We start from the raw sequence: 26,074 nt of genomic DNA on the forward strand, positions 1-26,074 counted from the left end.
TCATTTCTCTGACTGCCCCGAGAAGGAGCTGCCTCCAGGACGCTATACCAACCCCACTACTATTACCAGCCTCTGCCCCAGGGCATCCACCAGTCACTCACTACACTTTCAGGTCTAAAAAGACCTTGGAGACAAAACCTCTGCTGGTTTTTCCCTCCTACCAAATATTTAAGGCTGTGTGTACACAGGGGAAGTCTAGAAAAATCTCCCTGGTGCTGCACATACAGGAAGCCAGCCCAGCTTTGATTGCTGGAACCTGCTAGTGAATGGAGGCAGAAAGAGACAGTGATCTGAATCAGACTGAGCACACCATGTTTTTCTTGGGAGAGTAACCTGCAAAACACCACAGCAGACAGGCTACAGTAAGCCGCACTTGCCAATTCAAGTCAAGCTACAGTAACACACTCCCCTCCCCTCAGTCCTCTCATCAGCAAAAAATCCACAGGCAAGGGTAGCAAGATACTGATGTCACACCAGAAGATCCACATTTCATGAGAAAGGGGAAAGATTACAATTTCAATTTATTGTGGCATAATGTATAAGACACCTTTTTTTTTTTTTTTTGTTTTCCTTTCCAAACACTAAATTGACACTATATTTAAAAACCTTCTCTTTTCCCCCACATTGCCATTTCTCAGACTGAAGCAATCCTTTTATCAATCGGATTACCAGACTCCCTCTTATGTTTTCCTGAAAACTCCCCTAAATTTAGGCCTTTCTATTGCTAGGAGGTCATTAGCCAGTCCACAAAAAATGCATGCCCACAGCATTGTAGCTTTATTGAGAAAGGACTCTTATCCTTTGGGCCAGCCTCACAGCATATGACAGGAAATAAAAACAACCCAAAGAGTTGTTTTAGCAGAAGCTGCCAAAGGATCCTCGTACTCTCACCTCCAACCCAGTCAAAATTTGGTAGCTGGTGGTTACCTGTGAGCAAATACTAAATCAGTGAGATGCTGTGCACTCAAATCCTGCCACTGTTCCCAGGGATACAAGAAACAAGCCCTTGCTGGACCTAGCTTAAGAAAATACATACAAGTATGGGTATGTACACAGTGCACACAAGCAAGGTTTTATTTCAGAACACAGATTTTAGAATCTTAATTTTCAAGACTTTTTACTGCTAGAATACATTTTAAAATCGGGTTTTAGGGGGTTTTTTAAAATTTCTTTATGGAAAATGTGAAGTTTATGCCCCTGTGCAACTATTTTCAGTGTTGATGAACATGCAGCTTAGTGTTTTTCTTTTTTATGAACACACAAAACACTTGAAGGTATTGTTGTTTGGTTTTTTCCTTCCTTGTTTTTTTTTCTGTTTGTTTGTTTTAACAGAGCATCAGCCAACATGGCACAGACTTGTTCTTCAACTGCCAAAAGCATCACTAGTATAAAAGTGATGTCAGCACTGTTTTGTTAGTAACACTGGCCTTCCCTCTGAACAGGCAGAACATACACATTGCCAGGTCAAGCATTAATGGAAACTATTGTTAGTTTTCTTAGCCCAGCAGCGTGAAAGCTTGTAAGACAAAACACCACCATCAAAAAAAATCTGGATTCACCTCAAACAATCACTCCAACTCAAATGAAGAGCCTTATGTCTAGAAACTCAAGTGACTGAAGAAACAGCAAAGGTAATCACAAAAAAAAAAGGGATCAAGCCTTGATTTTTTTCCCCCTCCTCCACTTTACCTTCTCTCTCACTGACTTACCTACACCTGGACTGGAACATAGTATTTCACAGAAAAAGATGTGCCTGCAATATTGTGAATTCAATTAAAAACAGGTACTTTATGCAACCTACTCATCCAAATTTAATACGGAATCAGCTGTCATAGCAGGATTTGATACAAGAGTCTGAATCATTTGTTACTGTGCCAACCTGGAGTTGTCTAGTATGGCAATTTCAATACAGCATGTAGACTCCACAAGTTATCTGATCAAACTCAAATGTATACTTTTAAATTATCAAAGCAATGTTTTATTCAATTATTTCACTGAATCATCTTAGCTTTCTTGAAGTAGTCGAGTTCTTTCTACTTTCTACTTCACAAAAAGTAAAGCAGGCAGTGAGTTTTCTTCATGAGAATAATCTCTGGAAATCCTTTGCCAGGATGCACAGGGAAGAATACTGATGGGCAATTCAAATGTGTCTTGCTGTAGTTTTACAAGTTAGAGAACTGAAAGTTTCTGCATTCAACATAAGGGAACAAACAGTAACACGGGAAGTCCAATAAAATGAAAAAAGGAATGAAAATAGGTAGGTAAAATGTAAGACTTCAAAACCACTTAGTTAATACAGGTGTTACAAACCACAAAATAACAGGAAAAAAAATAGACTTGAAGGGTCCTTTGGCTTCCATCTAGTCCAATCTCCTGCTCAAATGAAGGCGAGCTTCAAAATTACATGAGGCTGCCTTCTGAAGCAATGGTACAAGAACAGATGGAGCCCAAAGCTCATGAGCACTACTACCCTGACAGAGCACCACAAATTGGAAGGTGCCATCCAAAAGACTCAGCTTTAGGAATGCTGAAGAGCAGTGAACAGAAATGGTGCCTTCGGACCTCACAATTCAGACCAGCAAAAGCCACACATTTGTGATCCCCCCCCCACCCTCAACTAAAACAGCACAAGTTATTTTCTGGAACAGCAGAAAGGAAAAGATCATCCAAAGAATCAGTAATCAATTTCCAAAATATTACAGCTCTAGGATATGAGAACCAGAAAAAACTTTACGGCTCCTGAAAAGTACAGTTATGAAAGTACAGTAGGCAACTCATCAGAACATACCTTATATTAAGCTGTGTTTGAAAAATTACTTCAGCTATTTGGTTTCTGCATTCCTGGTTGGAGAGCAAACCAGAATCTCAGCTCTCCGCAAGCAGTAACCTTTAGTATGTCATATTTATTTTCTTGTGACAGTTTAAGGTAAGAGACCACACTAGCCTGAAAAATAAAAACAGTAACTCTCCTCCCTCATGGATGTTTTTAAGGAGGAAAGTTTCAAGCCCTCAGACATCTACTGGCAAAGGTGATCAAGGAAACAGCCAAAACCAGCAAGAAACTCGGTGCACAAAACCTCTTTATAAATGCCCAAATTGCATTTGAACTAGGGCAGGAGGGGTATCAAAGGGAGAAATGACAGTAAAAAAACACCACCAAATATATCACTCAGAGGTAACAGGGTTTTGTAGTACTGTCCCAGATGAAAACCTGCTCTCTTCTCTTGCAAATGTAAATAGGACTAGGTCCTAGCTCCAAAGCACCCTGAAACCTCAAGAATTCAACACGGTAACTGTATCAGTAGATTAGACAATTAAATCCAATTACATATTTAAAAACAACGGCCACAAACAATCATGCTGCAATTAGGTATGCTATCATGATCCGAGGTGCAGACAGCATTGAAAGAAGGTGGTATCCAAACTGACAAGAGAGATGCTATCTAAAAAATAACCCCAGAGACTGATCCAAAACATTCATGCCACGTAGAATTCATTTTAAAAGTGCTACATCTCTACTACATACATATATATAGTATCACCAAAAAAAACTTAAAACAAAGGCAAGAATTAGATACTTTGGTCTTAAGTTAAAAACATGCCTGTGAACCTGCACAAGTTTTATATGCTTTGCTGCTGTTCTGTAATACGCGAATGACCACTTTCACAAAGCTCATAACCTGTGTAGTTTGGGACTGCTTCCTAATTTATCACTCTGAACCACTGTTTCAGTCCAAGTGTTTAGATGAATGCTGCCTGAATTAAACCACTATTAGCAGTGTTCAAAGATATATATTTAATTAGTAACTCAGTGGATACAGCTCCGTACAATCACAAGTCAAAAGCAAAATAGAGCAGAAAAGGAGAACAGAAATATCAGCGATGTAGAAATCAACATTGTTACTACTACAAGAGAAAAAAAAGCAAGCAGGTTACGTGAAGACTGTAAGTAAAGTGGAGATGTATCTTAGCCTTACATCACATTTAACATTATTCTCAAAACATGTGTTACGTAAGTACAATATTAAGTGGTTTTGAAGTCTATTAAGGCCAGTTACTTTTTTTCTGCACTCACTGCCAATACTAAACACACTTTTTTATACTATAGCTTCCAACAGTTAAAGACTGATATTTCTAATGTTTCAAAACTTGATGGTCACAAACTTATGATGGAATTTTCCTTTTTTTTTTTCCAAAGTTGTACTCTAGACTGAACTCTTACAGCAAGGTTAGACATGCTGGAAATATTTGCAATACATGTTTGCTGAGGTTAAGAATAGCCCAAAGATAAGCAGTTGCCTAAACTTGGCAGTTATGAACTGGGACTCTACACAGGCACAAAACATTCTTCTGATGCTCAGACTCATTTGTTCTCAAACACTGACTGTCCTGGCTCCAAAGCCATACAAAAGTTTAATGAGGTGACAATCCCCTGCTGTCACAAAGTTTTGAGAGATTCAGGTCACAGAGAAGAAAAAAAAAAAAAAAAAAAAAGTAACACACCATGGGTAATTTGACACAACAGGCACTCACTGAAGAGAATTAGATAATAGGTGCTGGGACTTGGGTTTTTCCCATCAAGATAAAAATCTTATTTTCTTCCCAACACTAAATGAGAAGCTCACACTTGGTATCAGAAAATGTGTATATTTGATCTCTGAATCTTGGGTAGAATTTAAAGAATACCTCTGATAATATACATTCTTTTCAGGGGAGTCACAGTAATTTCTTTCCCAAAGCTTTCAGAATCCTGAAACATATTAAGGTAATCTTACTTTTATATGCATCCATGTAAAACTAAACTTGAAGGAGTAGACTAGTGCAGAAGGGAGAGTTTTATTTGTCAGAATTATAAATGTTGTAAATTTAGCATTGTTTAATGTCATATGCATTCTGTACCATTTCTCCTGAAGTCACTGTCTTATAATGAAAAAATAGTCATAGCAGCAATAATACTCCCAGCCCCTAAAACACATCCATCTTGTCATCTTGTTTACAGTGAAACATGTTATTTAGTTGGGTTTTTTTAACATTCCACTTTGGAATATAAAAAATATTGAATGGGTTGTTTTATACCAGTAGAGCCTATCAAACCCATTGTTTCTATTTAAAACTTGATTAAATAACACTCAAACACCCTGAATTCAGACACTCTTAACAGTAACTTAAGTAAGAGTAATTGTACCTGCCTGCTCTGGATTAATTTCATTTAACACCAGTTAACATAACATGTAAGGGTCCACTAAGTTAAAATGATGGCCTATTAGAAGCTGCACTGAATCATTTTTCAGCCAATTTTAACTGAACAAAACCCTTCCCTAGAACTGATCATCAGTTTCTGAAAGCAGATGAGGCACAATTATGGACAGATCCTTCATCTAAATTAGTCACACATTAAAATATTTCACGTTCTTTCTTTTCATCATAGATTCTTACTAGGAAGTACCCAGGTTTCCATCCATTTTAAAAGCAAAACCAGAAACAATGGTATTTTGGTCTCTGAAAATATAAGAGACTTCTACATTTAGTAAAACAGTGCTGCTTCACAACAGCATTCAGGACCATTGCAAAGTCATTACATTTCACAATCACTAAGAAAATGGAATTTCCAGATTAAAAAAGGGCAGGCACAACTATCGGAATATTTCCTCATCACATGTAATAGACAAAAATGATATGACAACAATTTAGACTCAAACTTTATGTCAGTAACTGTCTCCTTGTCTGTGTACAGAAAAGAGCTTTTCCATTCTTTTCTAAAATAGCTTTGTTCCAGAATTAGTTTCAATGGAATGTTCCCCTACCTATTAAAGTATACTACCACTATAAATACTTACTGGAAACAAAGAGTTAAATTGTAAAGGCTTAATGGAAGACTTGTTTTCTTCCTCAGATTAACTCTCATAAATAGCCATAATCAACAGTATGATCCTCAAATATTAGCTAATAAAAATGCTAACAGAAGTGTCGTGGTTTGACACGGAAAGATAATTTTTTCCGGAAGGAAGGGGTCAATTTAGATATTGACCAATTGAAAGTAGACACGCCTCTGAGAACACAGAGGGGTTGAAAGCAGAATTCCCAGGGGAACTCGCTCTCTTTGGTTCCGGTCAGCGTGCAGTGCAGACCTCCCCTGCCCAGCCACAAGCTGGGTGGGGGAGGGGAAGCCCATGGCCTGAGAAAGGTAGGCCGAAAGCCCGAAGGGTGGTGAAAGGACTGGAACCGGGCTGGCCCCTGCAGATGGAAGGGTGGAAGAAATCTGGGATGTCTCCATTTCCCCCCCCAGAGTTCCTCTCCCGAGCGGGAGAGAGAAAGCCACAAGGAAGAAGGAGCGGGGGGAGCTGCAAGGTGCCCAGTTGTGTGGGAGTTGCTGGATGTCCGGGCATCGAGCCATCCTGGGAGTTCGGACTTTTAACCCTTCCTTGAGAAATGAAAGCTTTGTGAATTTTCCTTTCCCCTCCTCGGTTTGAAAGAGAGGAAGAGGGACACCTTGGACCCTAGGATGGGATGTTGGAAGGAGGAATTCTGGATGGGAGGGGGACAAGGAGTGGCTTTTGGCTGGACTTTTCCGTGTTAGCCACAACCTGAACCAAATCTTCTCCGTCAAGAGGGACTGTGTTTTGGGAGGATGCCAGTGAGTCAAGAGACCTGCTTCAGCTGAGAAAAAGACAAAAGTGGAGTGAACAGAGAAAAGGTTAGGGGGTTTGTGGTGGCGCCCCCTTGCCCTGGAAAGGAAAGAGAAGAGAAGAAGATCTCTGTTCTTGAGCCCTCGGCCCCAGGGGAAAATGGGGGGGACTGTGGTCCCAAACAATGAAAAACTGAACTGTTGTTTTCTCCCCTCTTGGCAGGGCATCCTTGAAAGGAAAAATCCTAAAGGCAGTGACCATCCATGCATTGGTGGTGAGAGCACTGTGCATAGAAAGGAGAAGGGTCACCATGGCAAACTTTTTCTCCGGGCGGTGCCATGTGTGACATGGAAACACAGGATGTGGAGCTGTGTTTCTTGGGGGGTCTGTGGCACAGGAGAGACTCTGTTCCCTCGATGGACTGGGTATCGGTTGTTTGGAGGGTGGAAACCTGATTGGGGTCCAGATTGTGTCTCACTGTGGTTTGTTGGATTTGGGTGGTGGGGGGAGGAATGTTTTGCAAGGTTTTCATTTGGATCTTTGTGTGGTTTTTTTTCCCTTCTTTAGTTTTCTCTTTTCTTTTGTAGTGGTAGTTTAATAAAGTTTTTTTTCCTGTTATCAAGTTTGGGCCTGCTTTGCTCTATTCTAGATTCCACTTCACAGCATTCCAGGTAGGGATCACATTTTCATGGGGGCACTGGCATTGTGCCAGTGTCAAACCATGACATTTGGTTCCCTGACCGGGAAAAGATAAGATAAGATCAGATAAGATAAGATCAGATAAGATAAGATAAGATGGTGATAAGGTGAATGCTGTGAAATGGGATCAGAAGGAATAAGAGCAAAGCATGTGTTGGGTTTTGAGATGAATTGGGGTGGAGATTTAGTGTAAGTTGCTGTTTTATGTAGAATGTGTTGAATGTAATTTTGATAATGATTTTTTTTGTAGTCTGTGTTCTCAGAGGCGAAGGGTGGAATGTCGTGGTTTGACACGGAAAGATAATTTTTTCCGGAAGGAAGGGGTCAATTTAGATATTGACCAATTGAAAGTAGACACGCCTCTGAGAACACAGAGGGGTTGAAAGCAGAATTCCCAGGGGAACTCGCTCTCTTTGGTTCCGGTCAGCGTGCAGTGCAGACCTCCCCTGCCCAGCCACAAGCTGGGTGGGGGAGGGGAAGCCCATGGCCTGAGAAAGGTAGGCCGAAAGCCCGAAGGGTGGTGAAAGGACTGGAACCGGGCTGGCCCCTGCAGATGGAAGGGTGGAAGAAATCTGGGATGTCTCCATTTCCCCCCCCAGAGTTCCTCTCCCGAGCGGGAGAGAGAAAGCCACAAGGAAGAAGGAGCGGGGGGAGCTGCAAGGTGCCCAGTTGTGTGGGAGTTGCTGGATGTCCGGGCATCGAGCCATCCTGGGAGTTCGGACTTTTAACCCTTCCTTGAGAAATGAAAGCTTTGTGAATTTTCCTTTCCCCTCCTCGGTTTGAAAGAGAGGAAGAGGGACACCTTGGACCCTAGGATGGGATGTTGGAAGGAGGAATTCTGGATGGGAGGGGGACAAGGAGTGGCTTTTGGCTGGACTTTTCCGTGTTAGCCACAACCTGAACCAAATCTTCTCCGTCAAGAGGGACTGTGTTTTGGGAGGATGCCAGTGAGTCAAGAGACCTGCTTCAGCTGAGAAAAAGACAAAAGTGGAGTGAACAGAGAAAAGGTTAGGGGGTTTGTGGTGGCGCCCCCTTGCCCTGGAAAGGAAAGAGAAGAGAAGAAGATCTCTGTTCTTGAGCCCTCGGCCCCAGGGGAAAATGGGGGGGACTGTGGTCCCAAACAATGAAAAACTGAACTGTTGTTTTCTCCCCTCTTGGCAGGGCATCCTTGAAAGGAAAAATCCTAAAGGCAGTGACCATCCATGCATTGGTGGTGAGAGCACTGTGCATAGAAAGGAGAAGGGTCACCATGGCAAACTTTTTCTCCGGGCGGTGCCATGTGTGACATGGAAACACAGGATGTGGAGCTGTGTTTCTTGGGGGGTCTGTGGCACAGGAGAGACTCTGTTCCCTCGATGGACTGGGTATCGGTTGTTTGGAGGGTGGAAACCTGATTGGGGTCCAGATTGTGTCTCACTGTGGTTTGTTGGATTTGGGTGGTGGGGGGAGGAATGTTTTGCAAGGTTTTCATTTGGATCTTTGTGTGGTTTTTTTTCCCTTCTTTAGTTTTCTCTTTTCTTTTGTAGTGGTAGTTTAATAAAGTTTTTTTTCCTGTTATCAAGTTTGGGCCTGCTTTGCTCTATTCTAGATTCCACTTCACAGCATTCCAGGTAGGGATCACATTTTCATGGGGGCACTGGCATTGTGCCAGTGTCAAACCATGACAAGAAGCCATGAAAATTAAGAAAAATCTTATAAATCAGGCAGAATAAATATTCAAAATATACCACAACACAGGAAAAACATCAAAACCACAAAAAAATATAATATATATATAGCTTGAAAGAATGTCAAAATATTTTTATTCCTTTCTTACCCTAAAGGACACAGAAAAAGAGAACTTCAGCTTCTCTCCCCTCCATATCATGGGAAAGAAGTTTTATGTTTTCATCTTCATAATTACTACTTTTATCTTTTGTGAACTACAGTCACCTATTTCCAACTGAATCTAATGCATTTATTATTAACTTAAGTAAGGAGGATTTGGACTTCAAGTCATTAAGGATTTCAGAAAGATAGGTTGGATGATCTATAATTAGCATTCTTGATGATTTAAACATGGTTTGATGATTACTAAATTCATCATCTTTAAATAAACACTTCTGACTCAGCATCAGCAAATAGAGACATTTTCATCAACTAATTTAGCCTAAGACTTTTTGGCAAACAAGAATAGGAAAGCACCAATAGCTTTATAAGATTGCAAAGACAGGAATAGACATGCAACTATGTTAACAAGTAGAAGGGAAAATATTATCATGAAACTGCATCCAGAATCACTGCAGACATTTGTTCCCATACCCCAGTGTTTTGCATTTTAAAGTGACTAATCAGAAAGCAGACACTACATAGACAAGAAAAAAGTCCTTATCTAAGTATTCAGGTAAGTGACCTACCCTTTTTTAATTACAATTAAATACTAACATACATTAGAAGTCAAGCCGTATCTTGTAGAAGCTCACAGAACATAATACAGAAAACATTTATTTCAGTACTTAGTGGTCAAAGAGGATGAAGCTAATGACCTCTGAATCAAAGTTTTAATCCTATAACGGAGCCACAGTATTCAGTTGCCGGTGACTTCTCAGGAAGTCTCCTGCTAAGTGAGCCAGGAAATGAAACAACTTAAAAGCGCCATGTACCCATAGTGGAAGAATGTACAAAGGCTGAGAAAACGTGTGCCCATTATAATCCTCAGCAAACAAACAAAAACCAAAATCAGGCACCACAATTATTTCATCAGTTCACTGCTGTCCAGAACTCGGACCTTCCCACAGCTCTCAAAGATCTGACCCACATTTAACAGCCAGAGCCAGAACATTACAGGTCATCTGAACTGCAAAATCTTGTACCAATACACTGCTGTCACACAAGGCTGAATGTCAGTCTTTCTAAACTCTCACACAAGGATCCGTTCAAGGATAAATATAATTCTTTACATTAGATAAGTGACAATACACATACCCCCAATAATTAATTGCAGTAGAACATGAATTATTTTGCATATCAGTTCTTAAACTCTGTTTTGCCTACAGACTCCTTAGAAACTTGGTTTGCATAACATGTTCTTTCCAAAATATTCCTCTGCTGAAATTAGTATGTTTGTTTGACTTTTTTACTTAAAGATAAGACACTTCTAGTTTTCAAAAACTTGTCTAAATTCTTTTAAGTTCAACAGAGGATCCTTCCTTCCATCTTTATAATTCAGGCATTCCAATGTACATATTTTGAATGAACACATTCTTTCCAGATTCAGTAACCACCTCTGGTTTTATATATTGCATTAACTTACTTCATATTAAGATATCAAAGACCTTTAACTCTCTTTTCTACTGTGTTACATCAGTCTTCAGCCACTGGGCTACATACCATTCCCCACACAGCACAAGCCATTCGGATTTTTTACCAGTATGTACTTTGTATGAAGCAAACCACTCCTCATTTTCCCCCTACATCAGCTGCTTTAACATAGATGAGACACTACAATGATGTGTAATGTGAGCTTCTTCAGAGGTCTGAGCTCATTTTAAGAACAAAACAAATAAAAAAGGAGACAGGTGTATCAGAGTACAAGAATATACTACCAGCCTATTTACACAGTGCCTGTGACATTTTGAAACAGCCCTGCAGCACAGTACCTGAAGCTTCACAGAGCAAAACAACATAAAACATTTATTCTCATGATTGCTTCAAGTAGCTTTTCACTTTTCCTGGCTTTCTGTATCAAGGTTGTTGTTTTTTTGTTTTTACTGATAGCTATTTCCTTCAGCCAAACAGGTGGCTGAGAGAATTCACCAAAGTATTTTTTAAAAACTTGTCCAATTACATAAGTTTAGACAACATTACTAAGTAACAGTTTAAGTATCTAGAGGGTTTTATGAATGATGACTTTCCTTCAGATGAAGTTTCTTACATCATTCCAGAGAAACTTATTACAGACTTAATACGATCTGCAATGTCTGCAAAAGCAAAATAGAGAACTATCCCAGAAAAGACAAACAAATATATGTTTCTTGTATGGATTTTGCTTTAGGGCCCACATGCATAGAAAAGGTTCAAGGTCAGATCTAGGACCCTGAATTTGCCTAAGCTGCCTCAAAACAAAGTGCAACAGTAATAAAAAAAATGGCAATGTACTATCAAAAATATTTAATTAACAGTCTGAAAAATAGAGATCTAGCAGGGGAACAATACGGTCCAACACCATATGTCATAATTAATAGCTGTATTTTAAATCAGATTTTATATTCTAAATTGTATATATGGTCTAAATTAGTTCTAAATGGTGTATGCTCCGATTTTCCATAAGCCCCTGTAAGTCTTTACACTGAAATTATTTCCCATTATACTACAATTTCTGTTACGTGTTTCACCAGCACAATACATTTGAAAACTGGAATCAGTATCTCCTGAAGTGAATGATCTCAGAGGATCATTCTGAGTTTTGATAAGGAGAGACTTCTCAAAGAACCTCAGCACCTTTTCTCAGAGCCACAGTCCTTTAGTAGCAGCTGCCAAATCCAGCAGCCCAACAGGGTCACCCCAGCCCCAGCTCCCTGCCCCAAGGTCTGGCCTGGTAGTGAGCTGAGCACAGTTCCCCACAGGCACGCACAAAACACGTGCACAGCACACACGTCTGGCAACACAGGTCACTGCAAACTCAGCACTTCAGTAAATGCAGCCGGCACCAACATCCTCTTCCCACTCCTGGCTGCTGGGGGTGAAAGTCCATTAGGAGACAACGTACACATGTGCACACATACTCAGAGAATTACCAGCCCTGTAACTGGCCTTGGGCTCGCTCACAGTTTGCCCAGCAGCTGGGGTCTGCCCAGCTAGTAACACAGGGCACGCCAGCTCCCGTGCCCCACTGCAGGTGCTGGCACTGAGACCCCCTCACAAACACGCAGACACTCTACAGAGCCCTCTGGGATGTGGCCCGGCACCCTCTACCCAGCAGCTGGTCCCAAGAGCCTCCGGTTACTTCATGCACAAATGTGCACACTAACGGGGGTCTCAGCCAGACCCCAGAGTCTCTGTGGTGCTTGGCCTGGGCTCCAGCTCCTCCAGCTGTATCATACAGATGCACATAGGCTTTTTTCTGGACTTCATGGCCATTGCCAAGTCTCATCTCCTGCTTCATTGTCCTCAGTTATCACACCCCACACACATCCCCTCACCTGACCCCACCATGTAGGCTCTTGTGACATGGTCAGACTCGAGCTGCTGGCACTGAGACCCCCCTATAGGCACACATACAGTACTGAGCCCCTTAAATAAGAGTTTAATGGGACTGCACTGATGAGGCCAAGGCAAGGCCTCACAAACATCCTGACCAGTCACTTGCTTACACACAAGCAGCTCCCTTTGCTCCTCTATTTTTCCCATGATTCATTCCACACAAAGCCACCGATCCTTCCTTTCCCCAGCCTTGTCCCTTCCCCAAACATCCCATTCTGACATGTGTACAATTCCAAAATGTTCTTACTTGCATCTGGGTAAGAATAAGCTGAGCTCTGTTAACTCAAGTGTCTGCCACCCGGGTCCCCAAGGGCTGATAATCTCCAGTGACAGCCCTGGCAGGAGCCAGGTCAGGGGGCTCATTTCTGTGACGAGGTTACCGGGTTCCCCCGCCCACTGCTGTGCCTCAGGGCTTTGCTGTGTGCACAGAGACAAGCCTTTTAATCACATAACCTATCACCCTTAGTATTTCCAGGCTGAACATCCAAAGCCATTACGAGAGTATTTATCAAAGCCATGAAAATAACATTTCAAAGTTCAAAGCTAGTGTATTTGGAAAACCATCACGTTTCAAGTTGTGGGGGTTTAGATTAAAAATAACAGGCATATAATTTATCAGATTCAGGTTGTTGCTCTTAAGTGTCAGGTGCTGGCTCGTGTGTAATCCTAATAAACATTTTCCAACAGTTATCAGCACACTTAAGTAATACAAAAAGCACCACACACCTTGTTGACCATATCGTATTATATTTGCTTTATAAACACTCATGACTGTTAATGTTATTGCTAAGCAACTGGATGATCTACCATTCAGTATTTGCATAGCACTGTCTATCAGCAAATAAATTACTTTAAACTCTTTTAGTTCACAATTCACAGGATTACATACCTAACTAACACTGAACTGTTTTTTTTTTTAAATTTTGATAAATTATCCAAATCACCGGATAACAAAAACTCATTCACCACTAGTATTTAAGACATTTGAACTGTAAGAAGATTAAAAAATATGGGAGGTTTGGGTGGCATAGGAGATAAGGGGAAAGCTGACGTTTTAATTAGACAGCAGCTTAGCAAGGCAGAACTAGAACTGCAGACATCATCTGGAATTTATGAAACACTATTTTATGCTTAGAAGGTGAGAGAACTCATCACTTCTTACCTAGTGGTTACAGAAGCTGCAAAATGCAAATCTGTTCATGCACAGAAAAAGAGACTTGGGAAAAAAAAGAATTCATTAGAAAATAAAAGAGGAAGAGACAAAGAGGAAGCAAGGCTGGGTTTTTATGTTAGGAGTAAAAAGCTGTCCTCTTCCACTGCCTCCTACATATTGCCTTCTCCAGTAGGCCTGTGCTCTCCTTCACCAGAGCATGGGGTGGTAGCTCTTTCAGATCCTTCTTCCTTTCCATTTTCCCTGAAAAGCCATGCTTTATTTGAATCAAAACCTCACTATTTCCAAACTATTTGATCTCAATGACATAATGTACAACCTAGCAAAAGAGCTACTTATTACGGATTACTTTTAACACCCCATTTCCCAAGTCTCACTGGTAAATGGCTCACCACCTTTTGCAAAACATTCTACAGAAATTCATATTCTGAGGGAGCAATGAGCTTGGCCAGACAAGCTGAGGGAGGAAGCATAGCTGGGCAAGCCCACTAACGGTGAGCAAAACAGGCTGTTGTATAGGAGCAAGTTTGTAAAGGCTGAACTTCATTGAGGGGGTCTGAAAACCTGACTGAATAAACAAAACACACTCTCAACACTGCAGTGATGAGCTGAAACCCTGTTTGTCACTGCTATGGAAAGGTCAAACAGAGCAAGAGTCAGCATATAGTTTTACATGCCCCATTCTTCCATGCAGAATCATCATCTCACTTCAATGGTGTAAGCAGCCATACACCAGCTGAACAGCAGCAGGAGGAGCTCACATATTCCCATTTGTCAGGTCAAAACAGTGGATAATTTTACAACTACTCCACAAGAGACACATTAAAATAGACAGATGAATGACAGGAATTTGGAGCAGTAGGCATGACTACAAAAATTCTGATTACCAAGTATCTGGAACTGAATGCTCTACTAGCTAGAGAATCATCCAAATATCAGTTAGGCAGGTTTTCTAAACATGGAGCTCTAAAAAGTCTATGGCCACCCATACAGCCATATGCTTAGGTTATAACAGACATTCCTAACTAACTGCCTTATTTTTTTGTTTGATCTTTCCCTCATGATTATTAATTTCCCACCTGTACTATTACCAGGGAAGCTGTGGCATCACTGTTTGCAGCCTAAATCCAAACACATACTTAAGCACAAAAATAACTGCAAAAAGCACAAGAAGATAACAGATTTAAGCTGCTTTTGCAAAAACACTGACCTCTTAGCATAGTTTGGGCAAGTCCTAGGACAGAGAATCTCTTTTCCATATTAAACATGAGAGAGGAAGTTTCAGTTTGCTTGCAAAGTCAACACTACAACAGCTGGGGCAGAGGGAAGAAGAAGTGACAAGAACAATGTCCTCCTACCCACCAAATGGAAGTGGGCTGCCAAAACAGAAGAATATTGCTACCCTTTTAAAAAGGAAAAAACTTCCAGGACAATGCTCTTAAAATTTTGGCCATCAGCAAGAATCAGAAGTAGAAAGAGTAAGGCTGAAGAGAGAGGACAACTCCCTACCTCTCCAGTCCTACAATGTCTACTTAACATGCACTGCTAATTAACAAAAACACATTCCAAGAAGAGTAACGGCTTCTTCAGGTTAAATACTTTTATAAAACAATACATATTTAATATGTATATAGTGGCATTACCTGGCATCAAACAAACCTAAAGTCTCTGTGGATAATGGACTATACATCAATTCTCCAGGTTAAAATGTAAGATATTCTACAGCCTACTTTGAATGTTTGAATCTTTTTTCAGGGAGAGTCAGAAGTAAGTGATACAAGACACACAGAAGCTTTTAAGTGCATTATATACACTTACTCAGATTAACAGTCATGGGTTTTTAAATCCTATCATAAACCTACACTATATTTCAATATAGTAATAAAAGAGAATGGAAACAAAGCTCCCACCATCAGCGTCAATGGAGAACTACTCATATACTGATAGACTAGGATACCTTTAGAATTTGAATGTGATAGCATCAAATTAGTACAAGTTTAAAGCCATTATCAAAATAACAAGTTGGACCAAAATTAACACTAAATCCTGACACTTCCAGTTATGTTGAAACTTGAGTATCAGTATCACCATGATAACATGAAGGCATGAGAAAAGGCCTTTCATGAAATTATCTTCAGATGGATGTAGTAGTTATGCATGGCCTAAAATCCTCAGAAGGAAAAAATGAGAATGTTATCAATTTCTGTGATGATGATGATCAGAGAAAAACAAACTTTAAAATTATCAGACTGCTGAGATTTCAGCAGTCTGAAATCTTACAGATTACAGAGGAAATGACTGACAACCAAGAGTTTGTTACATCAACATTATTTTAATTACTCTTTTTGCAGACTCTCCTTTCATGTAAAATCATGAGTATGGTACTTGCTTCAAAGTATATATGTATGATGGAAGGAAAAAAAAGTCTTTATAGCTCAGAGGCCATTTCCGATACTGACTTACACTTTCAATCATACTTTAAAAAGCTGTCAGCAAGACAGCAGTAGATTTCTTCATTAAACTGCGATTCCTTTGTTGTAACAACTAACATTTTACAAACTTCTAGTTGGTCTACATAACATCAAAATAAACTTTAGGAAAAAGATGGGTCAAACCCAAGAACTCCAGCCTCAGATGTGTGTTACCACAATTCAAAGTTACAACCAAGCTGTGTAACATTGTCATGTATCTGGATAAGCAGAAATAATTTCTGCATGTGAAGCACCATCTGCAAGCAATAAACATCTCTATTTTATTCTGGCATCCAGAAACATGACTAATGGCCTTTCACACAATAAGATACACAGCTGGAGAGGCTGCCAAGATAAACCTGGAGTACTTGTGTTTATTGTACAAAATCTTACACAATTGTTAAGAGTTCCCAGGAACTCTCAGCCTCTCCTGAAGTCTGTGTCTTCTCCCTACACATGCCCTAGCTACAACATCTATTCTAACATGCTGTAACAAACAGGTTTAGTATAATCCAAAACCTGTTAATACGCCCCAGATCATCAGGTGAGATGTTAGAACAGACCCAGCTAACAGCTGAAGCAGGACTGCTCAACACAGCATTTGGGGGAAAAGCACTGCCCTACGCACTGTCATTCTTCCAAGCAACAGCAACACTAATTAAGCACATGTTTAGAGTCAGAAAGTACTCCATAATTTGCAAGATATACAACAGGTGACTATGTCAACCAGGAATGCCAACATGTCCTTCAAGGGGACATCAACTCACAACAGCAGAAATCAAAATGAATCCTAAGAGATCAAGATCCTACAAGCGGGTAACAGTGTTGGATAGTATACCTGTCTATCCATAAGCACCACAATATTTCCACAAAAATTCAGCAGCCACCTCTCAAGGAGGCTGCCTGGCAATAACCGGTCCTCTGTTAAAGCCATACAGAATCCTTATGTCTTCTCCACAGAGCACATGGGTCACTTCCCATGAAATTAAGAGTGGTATTAATGAATCATCTTGAATTCTTAGATGAATGTAAGATCATTTTATTTAAAAACTTTCTAAAGATGGCCTCAGGACTAAAAAGCACCTTCTCAAAATAGAAATATTTAGTTCATACTCTTCAGCATTTGAAAATACTTCTGAAGCATAAGGATTTAAATTTATTTTCCTCTCCAGTGGAACCTTTGGTCTTATTCTTATACACCATTATGGTCCTAACTGAAAAATATTCAAAGTCCACTATATCTGAAGTTTAGAAAGCATGGAAAAATTAAGCTGTAGGTCATGTTATTTCAGTACCATCTAGAGAATATGATTCCCACCTTCCTCAAGCCTTAGCCTACTTTATTTCAAGTTTCACTGAACTAGCACTCAGGTACTAAGCCACAGGAGTGGCAAAGCCACCTCTTGGCTAATAAGTCTAGCATTGTTTTATAAAACAGGAAAATACCTTCTAAAAACCACATTTATAGAGTGAGGCTTACACAAACTCATTTTAAAACTTCCTCTTTAAACAAGTTAGTACCATACCTGTTGTTCATTACTACAACAGCTACCATGAGCAAGCAAATTCAGCAACTCAGTTTCTGTGAACTCCACAGTTTAAGACTGAGGACTAAAACCACCAAAAACTTCAAATGGTTTAGAAATCCACACTGCTTACATAAGCGATCTCTTTAATTTGTAATGCACATCAATGGCCACCAAAACCATGTTAATACTTTATTTAAAAATTAAAGAATTAACTGACTTAATGCCTTGTTAATCAGTCTGTGCTCAGCATTTAAACCTCATCACCCTTACAGGTCAAGAACATTCAGGTCAAGTCAAAAAAGCAGCACACAGAAGTAAGAGATGGCACAAAAAGCTTTGACAGCCCTATCTAGTGACAGAGGGACACCACTGCTGCAGAGGGTGATCACTGTTCCTTCTGGGGACAAAGCCCTCTTGATTATACATTAGTGCAGAATCATCAAAAATTAGATAATTGTAGCATAATAATACTGCTTTGAAAAGCTGGGGGAAATTTATTTTAAAGCCCTTAGTACTTAATTATTAGAGGCTGGGTTTGATAGTCTTTAAAATCAAATGGAAGAAATAGAAAAATTCCCAAAGCTGTTTACAAAAATTATATTCCACACCAACTTGCTCTAACTGTATAAACAGACATAGCTATGGATCTGTTTATATACAGACATATAATCCCATTTCCACAGACAAAATAGATCCAATAATCAAACTTACTCTTACAAGCTGTAGGAGCTTGGAGTTGACACAAATTCATTTTTTAATTTACTAAGCACTTAAAAAGATACCAAAAGTAATGGGTTTGGAGCTGAAGAAAACAATATCCTCTCTCACTAAGTGACCTCACTTCAAAAGTAATCATCTGCACCTTTAACCCAAGCTCCTTGTGATCACTGGAATTGCTTCTTCTGTAATACTCACAGAACTCATTTTACAGGCAGTCATGTTATTTGCCTTAGTTTGAGCTTATTTGAGGTTTAGCTTTCATTTTAAAGGTCAGTATGAATGCCTAGTGCCATAAAGCAGTTCCTTAATAGGATAACTGCATTTAATTGACCACTTCTATATACAAGAGCACAATGTTTATAAAATCCCACTCCTAGTTCCCATACCTGTAAGAATGTTTTCATTTAACAAAAAGCTAACAAACTCACAGGTGAAGCTGTCACTAACAGCACAGTTAAAAATCAACACATAAACATTCAAATATAATAGGTAATAGAAAAAAACAACTTTCTACTGTCTTTAGATGAAGACACTACTACAGACCTAGTAAAAAAAAATAAGGTCAGTGTGCTAAGTAAGACAGCAACTAGGCAACAAGGGCAGAGGGCTTATTAAAAAATGGTGGCCTTCACTAACAAAAGCTTCAGACCTTTCATAGGTTCAAATTATTCCTTTCTAAAACACTTCAAACTGTGAGGGGAAAAAAACATCAGTGTACAGTCCCCAGTCTCTAATGGTAATTATTTTTCTGACATGTTAAGAAGAGATATTGTATCACGTATTACACCATACTTTATACTACAGGTCCCAAAACTCTACTTTAGGTGGATTTCTGCCCCGAAGCAAAATTTCTGCCCCCTACAAGCAAAATCCTTGTATGACAGACTATGTTCAAGTTATAATTTTGAGGGAATAATCTTCAACTTTAGGTGCAAATAAGGAATTGACATTCATTTGGGGTGTAAATAAAATCCCTTGCCTTATAAAACAAATTAGTAATGCTTGTACTGAAACACCATCCAGTGGTCTCGTGTAATAAGCAAAGTCTCCTTCTTAGTATAAAGAGAAAAAGGAGAAAATAATTACATCCTGAATTTTATACAGACTAAGCTGAAGTTCAGGTTTGAGGGAGTAGGTGGAAACAGCATTTATATCACGTTACAGTCACTGTAATTTTAGGTTGAAAGGTAAATTCCTATATTTTAATATAGGGTGAGGCTTTATTGATATTAATGTACTTTGTAAATTAAGTAATGGATCATATTGAAAGCAATGAATTTGCCAGGCTTATCTAACCTGCATGGATTCCCCAAATGGTGGATGGAGTTTGCTAAGTAAATAAACCTCTTAATTATGTCAGAAATTAAAGAGCAAACAGGCGCAAAGAAGGGGGAAAAAATACAGGGCTTTAGCAGTTTTATTGTATTTTCTTTTAGGTAGTGCAGTATTGCAAAATGTAGGCAAACTTGGTGGGAAGAAATGATGATGTTTAATTTTCATTCAGACGGCTGAATGATTTATTATAACTACATTATAATACATTAATGTATTATATAACGGAAGATACTAAAACTACAAACTTACTTGTTTTAACTACCATATCTAACTCTCAACTCGCCACCCTCTGTTGAGAGTTCAGACACAGGTGATCTGATTGGCCATCAGGCTTAAGTAATCTTCGCTAGAATCTAATCAAGTAATCACCCCAGGTAAACAATTCTCTAAGCACATTCCACATGTGAAAAATAAGGAGCAGAAATAGAAATTGTTTTCTCTTTCTTTCCTCTGTGCTGCTCTATGAAAAATCCTGAAAGAAAGAAGGATGTCTCTGCAACAGTGCAGAAAAAAAAAATCCTTCAGGCAACAAGAATACCTGCCTCACAGAAAGCCAGTCACTACATGATTTATTCCAGTGAAGTCCACATAAAGACTAAGTTCCAAAAAGTAATGACCTGAGAATAAGTGAATGTCACAGGTCAATCAAATTGATGAGACTATTCACTAAACCAAAGGATTACTCAGACATCTCCAATCTAATTCTGCATTCTGTGCTAAGAACCAAACAGGAACAGCTAGTCAAGCCATAACATCTTGCATATACTTTGGTATTTACAGAAAGGCAGAAAGGAGAATTTCTTTAGGAAAAATGTACACAGATTCAAAAAAGCAGGCCAGATTTTGGAACAGCAGGCGCTTAAGGAGGGACACATAACAGATGGTAGTTCAGGGTGACAAAATGTGGCAATACAAACCATTCACTGCTTAAGAGCAATGGCAAGCAAAAATCCAAGATTTATCTCATCCATTCATATATGGCACTAAAGCCCAAAGAAAAATGTTAAATCGACAAATTTGTGTAGAATGAGCAAGAAGCACAGATAGCCTTTTGCATCATTATTACACTGTCATCAAAATTACAGTTTTTAAAAAGCCTTTGAAAGAGGCAGAAAATTAATCTGAAACAGTAACTTGAGTTACTTCCTACAAGCAGGAATTTGGGTGTTAATGTTGCCTGAAGAGACAAGCAAAATGCCCTATAGCTTCAGTACTGCCACACTGGAAGCACTGGTTTGACTGCTAGCAGTGGAGATACAGTCAGGTCTTCCAAGCAGCACGTATTTTTGGAGAACAATGTGAAGACTGACATGGGAACGGAATGCAGCATTACTGTTCATTGTTCTCATTTGCAAGCTGCTTTATTAAAAAACTCAACAGTTCTGAGTTAGTTAAAAAAGGAGTATCAAAACTGATTGAAAAGGGATATATGGGAGAAATCTCCAGAGCAGATGCAAACATAGGGAAGAATACCTAAAAAATCTTGATAAATTTTAGCACTAATACAAGGGAACAGATACTTGCTTTTGATGTATAGCATATTCTCATTTTTATCACCACTCTTAATTTATTAGTAAAGAAACTAATCTAAGTTCTTTGAATATCCTCACTCCTATGTTCTTATCAATTTTTTTACTTGTTCCTGATTTCAAGCAGCTGCAAGTGTTGCAGCCAAAGATATAAAAGGTCTTAAAATTTATGTATGAATAAATGTACAAGTCCAGAAGCCCTTCTAACTTGTCCCTACTTTCTTCCCCTTAAAAAAAGCTGCAGCATTAACTCAGGTTTCAGACACCATTAGGTGATAAACACAGCTAGTGCCCGAGGCATAATAAAGCTTCAAATCAGCACTTATACACTACTGTACACCAGAGAACCCAACCACACAAGCTATAAATCTATGAGTTCAAACTTTTCTATCATTACTTATAGGGGGGGGGGGAAAGACTTAGCTGCTTTAAGTGATTTTCTGTCAGGTCTACTCCCTCTTAAGGGAAACTTCCTACATTAGCTAGCTGCTTTCAAGTCCAGTTCCTGTGCTGTTCCAGTATCCAACTAAGCTTCAATTTCACTGTAATCCTGAAGTCACCCAGGAGCATTCCATATGTACATAGCAGCTGTGCTGATGTCAGCTGTTCTTCATTTACTCTTACATACTTCCGTCTAATTTCATCTCTCCATTGTTTTTATATGCACACAAAGATTTTGCAAATCAATTTTTCATGCTTTTTCATCTAATACAAAGTACTACCAGAGACCAGGAAACCATTTAAAAAAAAATAGTTCAAATTCTGAAAAATTCTAAACACAACAGCAGCAGGTATGTGGAAATTCCTCTGAAACATTCAAATGGATAAGGACGCTTTAATGTGAGCTCTAAAATAATTCCATCCAATGATGAAACTTCAGTTTAAGGCAGGACAAAGTTATAGTTTGGGAAAACCTATATAAATCACACTTCTATCTTTGAAGGCCAATTATGATCTCATTAAATCCATTTATAACCATACAAGTTGTTATTTATTTAAAAGTTATTTTCTTCAGAATTACAGGTGATATCTTAACTTGAATCTGGAAAGAAGAGGTCAGATACTGGTATGGTCACAATTGTTGAATAGTTACCCAGAAGAAAACCACTAAAAGCCATACACTGCCTTAACTGTGCAAGCTCCTATAACCCTCTCTTAAGACAAAATATTCTCTTACCCCCATGAAAGTGACACCCATCTGTGCAAGGTGCCATTTCTTCATTTAATGTTTTTTAACACCAGGCTAAAACCCACATATTTTCCTGACCTCCACTTCTTTAGTCCATGGAGGGAACAAGAAACGTCACTTTCTACAGGAGAAAGCAAAGCTACTCATGTGAGAGCAACCAAGGGAATGAAACAATACAATACAGAACAGTTCATGAGAACAGTAAATTCATATTCTTTTAGAAAATTAGCAAGTGATCAGGGAAGTGTCACTGTTATCAGCAAAAGAATCAGAAACTTAATATGGTCTTTAAACTGAAAACTCAAGTTAAATAGCAGAATATCTATCTATTCCTGTAACAACCCACAACTCACCTCACGTTGCTGACATCAACTTACGGACCTGTCCTAGGAGCCGTGCAGCCGCCAATTCTTCTCAAAGTCCATGCAACAAACAAAACTGGAATGGTTCAACCATTAGTCACCACTGCTTTCAGAAAATTCCTTTTTCTAGCTTTCAGTTAAAAACACTTTTTCTAAACTTACCCCTAAATCACATTCATTCTTTCAAGACTCAGGGATGCCTTCATGTCTGATGAACCAAGGAATGAGCATACTTCCCTCAATTAAAAAAAGATCTGAAAAAATATTTTTGACACTATTACCTGCTCAAATCCCCATGTCCTGCAAACTGGACTGAAAGAATGAAATCCAACTTCAAGAACACCATCGCTGAAGGAACAAGTCTGGCTTTCAGAAAATCATGTAAAATTGTTCGTTTTCTTACCCACCTCCTCAGTGTAAAGCAAGAGGATACAAACACTCCAAAACCTATGCTCTTTAGTCCCACTTACTTGTTTATAAAATCAAAATAATTTTCTGGTTTACAAAAATAACACTTTTTGATACATCTCCCTTCCTGAAACTAAACTGACAAAGCATCTCTCACACAAATGACAAGTTTAGCTCTGGCTGAAGTAGCAACATCAGCAAGAATTTCCCCCAAATTTCCTGATCTTTACAGGGTATTTCCTCAAAGCATCCTGTAATAGAGAAAGAGCTGCAGCATAAGCCACAGAGGGTGGACAGAAGGTGAAAAGAAGAAAGCAAAACTTTCAAGTTAAACACAACAGCTCTTCTGGGACAGGAAAAACAGTGTCAAAAGTCAGGAATTTTATTTACTGGCTATGAAACAATTAGGAGGAGCTGGTAGCTGGTCAAGAAGACGTAAAGGAGCATGAATTAAGTAGCTCAAATGCTCAAAGAAATCTTTAAGAGAACAGAAAGAGGAAAAACAGGAACATCATATGCCTTTTTTCGAAATTCTGCTAGTACCAGCCATTACAAACCTCCAAAATCATAATGCGTTTTTCCATATATCCTGGCCTTCTGGAGTTTGCCAGAAGAGTCACTCAATACATACACTTATGGCAAGTACAATATAAACATGAAGAAAATTGTTTCAGGTATCTTTATTATTTAATAACACAAAGGAAGGAGTTATTGTTCTAAGGCTGTATCAAGAACCCAGGATTCCAACTGTAAAACTCAGAGCATGACAGAAACATGCTAATGCGATGGTGATAAAACAAGTATCAAAATACTGACTGTAAAATTGCAACAGGCTTTTTTGTTTGGTTTTTGCTTTTGTTTTGGTGGTTTTGTCTCCTAGTTGTGATGGGGAGGAGTAAAGCCATTTTAAGAACTGAGACAGTAACAAACAGTTCTCAGTGCCTGTTTCGTAAGTATTTGACAGTCCTAAATTTACCTACTACAGAACAAAATGACCAAAAAACTGTGGCTGAGGCAAGTGTAAGTATACCTATTAAGGCACAAAGGGTATCAGACCTTAAATTGACTAGAAATTTTGAAAACAGGTATTTTCAACTAAAAGCACTGCTGGCACAAAACCCTAGTCAGATGTTAGAATTTATTTCCGAGACCCACAGATCTTCAGCTATTAATGTCTAGATTACTTCTGTTCAGTACAAAATTCATGTCTATATTTTAACAACTACTCAATTTTTAAGTTCATCACATATGTATTTCCACATATTATAATAGGATTGAATTTGATACATTAAACTGATTTCTTTTTAAGGTCTAAGTTAACAAGTGTTACTGTGCTTTCATAGTTTAACACAGGCATGTGAGTACGAGTTCTCTAAAAATACCAGGTTATAAATTCAGCACTTTACTCAATAATCACAGAAGCACCAAGACAAACAAGTTTGATAATCACAGAAAAATAAGATATTAAAAAGCCACCCAACAGAAAGCCAATTTCAGAAAGTCCAGTGAAAATTGCTCACTACATAAGTATGTACTTAAACAGCACCATCTGAACAATTATTTTTAGAATGTACTAGGACTGCAGTGCATTCCAGAATAGTAAGAAGTGACAACTGCCATGAAGCAGTAGCCTCAGAGCTATGTAAAGACTACTGAATAATTTAAATAAGATGGTGAATTTAACAAACATCTCGGCATTAGTTAAAAAAAAAAGTTTTGTGGAAACTGATTTGAGAAATTAATTGGATTCAAGTATAAGCATCTGGCTAGTTTACTTCAACTGCCAGAAGCAGAAAACAGAAAAACGAAAGTGCTCTTCACTTACTGCCAGAGGGTCTGGTACACCCTCCTGACTCCTATTCTCACACTCAGCTTCAGAACAAAACTTTCCCCTTTCCTAATATGAACATTAGAATTAAGTCCCATTCTTTGAAACCCATTTCCTATAGTGAGAACAAGTGCACAAGCATGTGCGTGTTTTTCACTACTGCCAGACAGAAGGTTTTTATTTGAGATCTTGCAAGACATTTAATTAAATTTGACTACAGAATCCCTTAGGGGGAATGATTAAAAGCTTTCTGCTTTCTAACAAACAACTTCTCACTCTTAAAGAAAAATCTAAGATTTCCACTTTTATAGCTCTCAACAGTTCCAACACACTTTTTTTGTGACACAAAGCCACAGGAAACCTCAAAAGATGCACTACTTCCCATATTGCCCATTGCGACATTTTGTCTCAAATTTAAGTAAACCCGGCAAGGTAGAAGTCTAAATACCATTTTCACAAGAACCTTTATTAATATTATTTCTAATAATTTTCATATAAGTAGAAAAGGCTTTACAAATGTAACAGTCTGAATCACAGCAGAACCCTGTTTCACAGATTCACATGGCATCTCCTATGCAAGGGACAGCAAGATCCAACCACATTATTAAAGTCATAATCTTGGATTTATTTACTTGATTTTCAGATAGGAAGATGCCAGGTTTAGATTTTATAAAGGATATCTATATGACATTGTAACAAAAGGACCATGGGAGGCCAAACACATTTCCTAAAGAACGATGCATTGCAAGTAATTTTCTGCCTAGGTCTCCATTTCTAGGGTGGTTCTGTGTGATGGAAAAAGGAGTCATGTCTTTCCCAATCCCACTTTTTGCCAGGAGATCCTGCTTAGGGAAGGCCAAGATCCAAACCCAGTCATCTTCCAGCAACATAAGATCTTCTGCTGAAGGCTTGTGATGCAGTATAAAGGTTAGAAGGTTTCCTGAAGCAATTTGGAGGGAATGAAGA

At 38.9% G+C, this 26,074-nt stretch overlaps 1 protein-coding gene across 17 annotated transcripts in view; it reads right to left on the reverse strand.

The window, feature by feature from the left end:
- TSC22D1 (TSC22 domain family member 1) overlaps positions 1-26,074 on the reverse strand; it is a 94,365-nt gene that overhangs the window by 30,272 nt on the left and 38,019 nt on the right. For 12 of the 17 annotated variants that reach the window (XR_013339477.2, XR_014954535.1, XR_014954550.1 and 9 more), the window contains one exon: positions 1,042-26,048. The exons of 4 other annotated variants lie outside the window; for them this stretch is intronic. The gene's annotated coding sequence lies outside the window, so the exon portion shown is untranslated. Of the gene's footprint in view, positions 1-1,041; positions 26,049-26,074 lie in introns of those variants that run through there. One more of the 17 variants, XR_014954536.1, reaches the window with a different exon arrangement.

This window comes from Lonchura striata, chromosome 1 (genome assembly GCF_050655825.1).
Source record: "Lonchura striata isolate lonStrDom1 chromosome 1, ASM5065582v1, whole genome shotgun sequence".
NCBI lineage: Eukaryota > Metazoa > Chordata > Aves > Passeriformes > Estrildidae > Lonchura > Lonchura striata.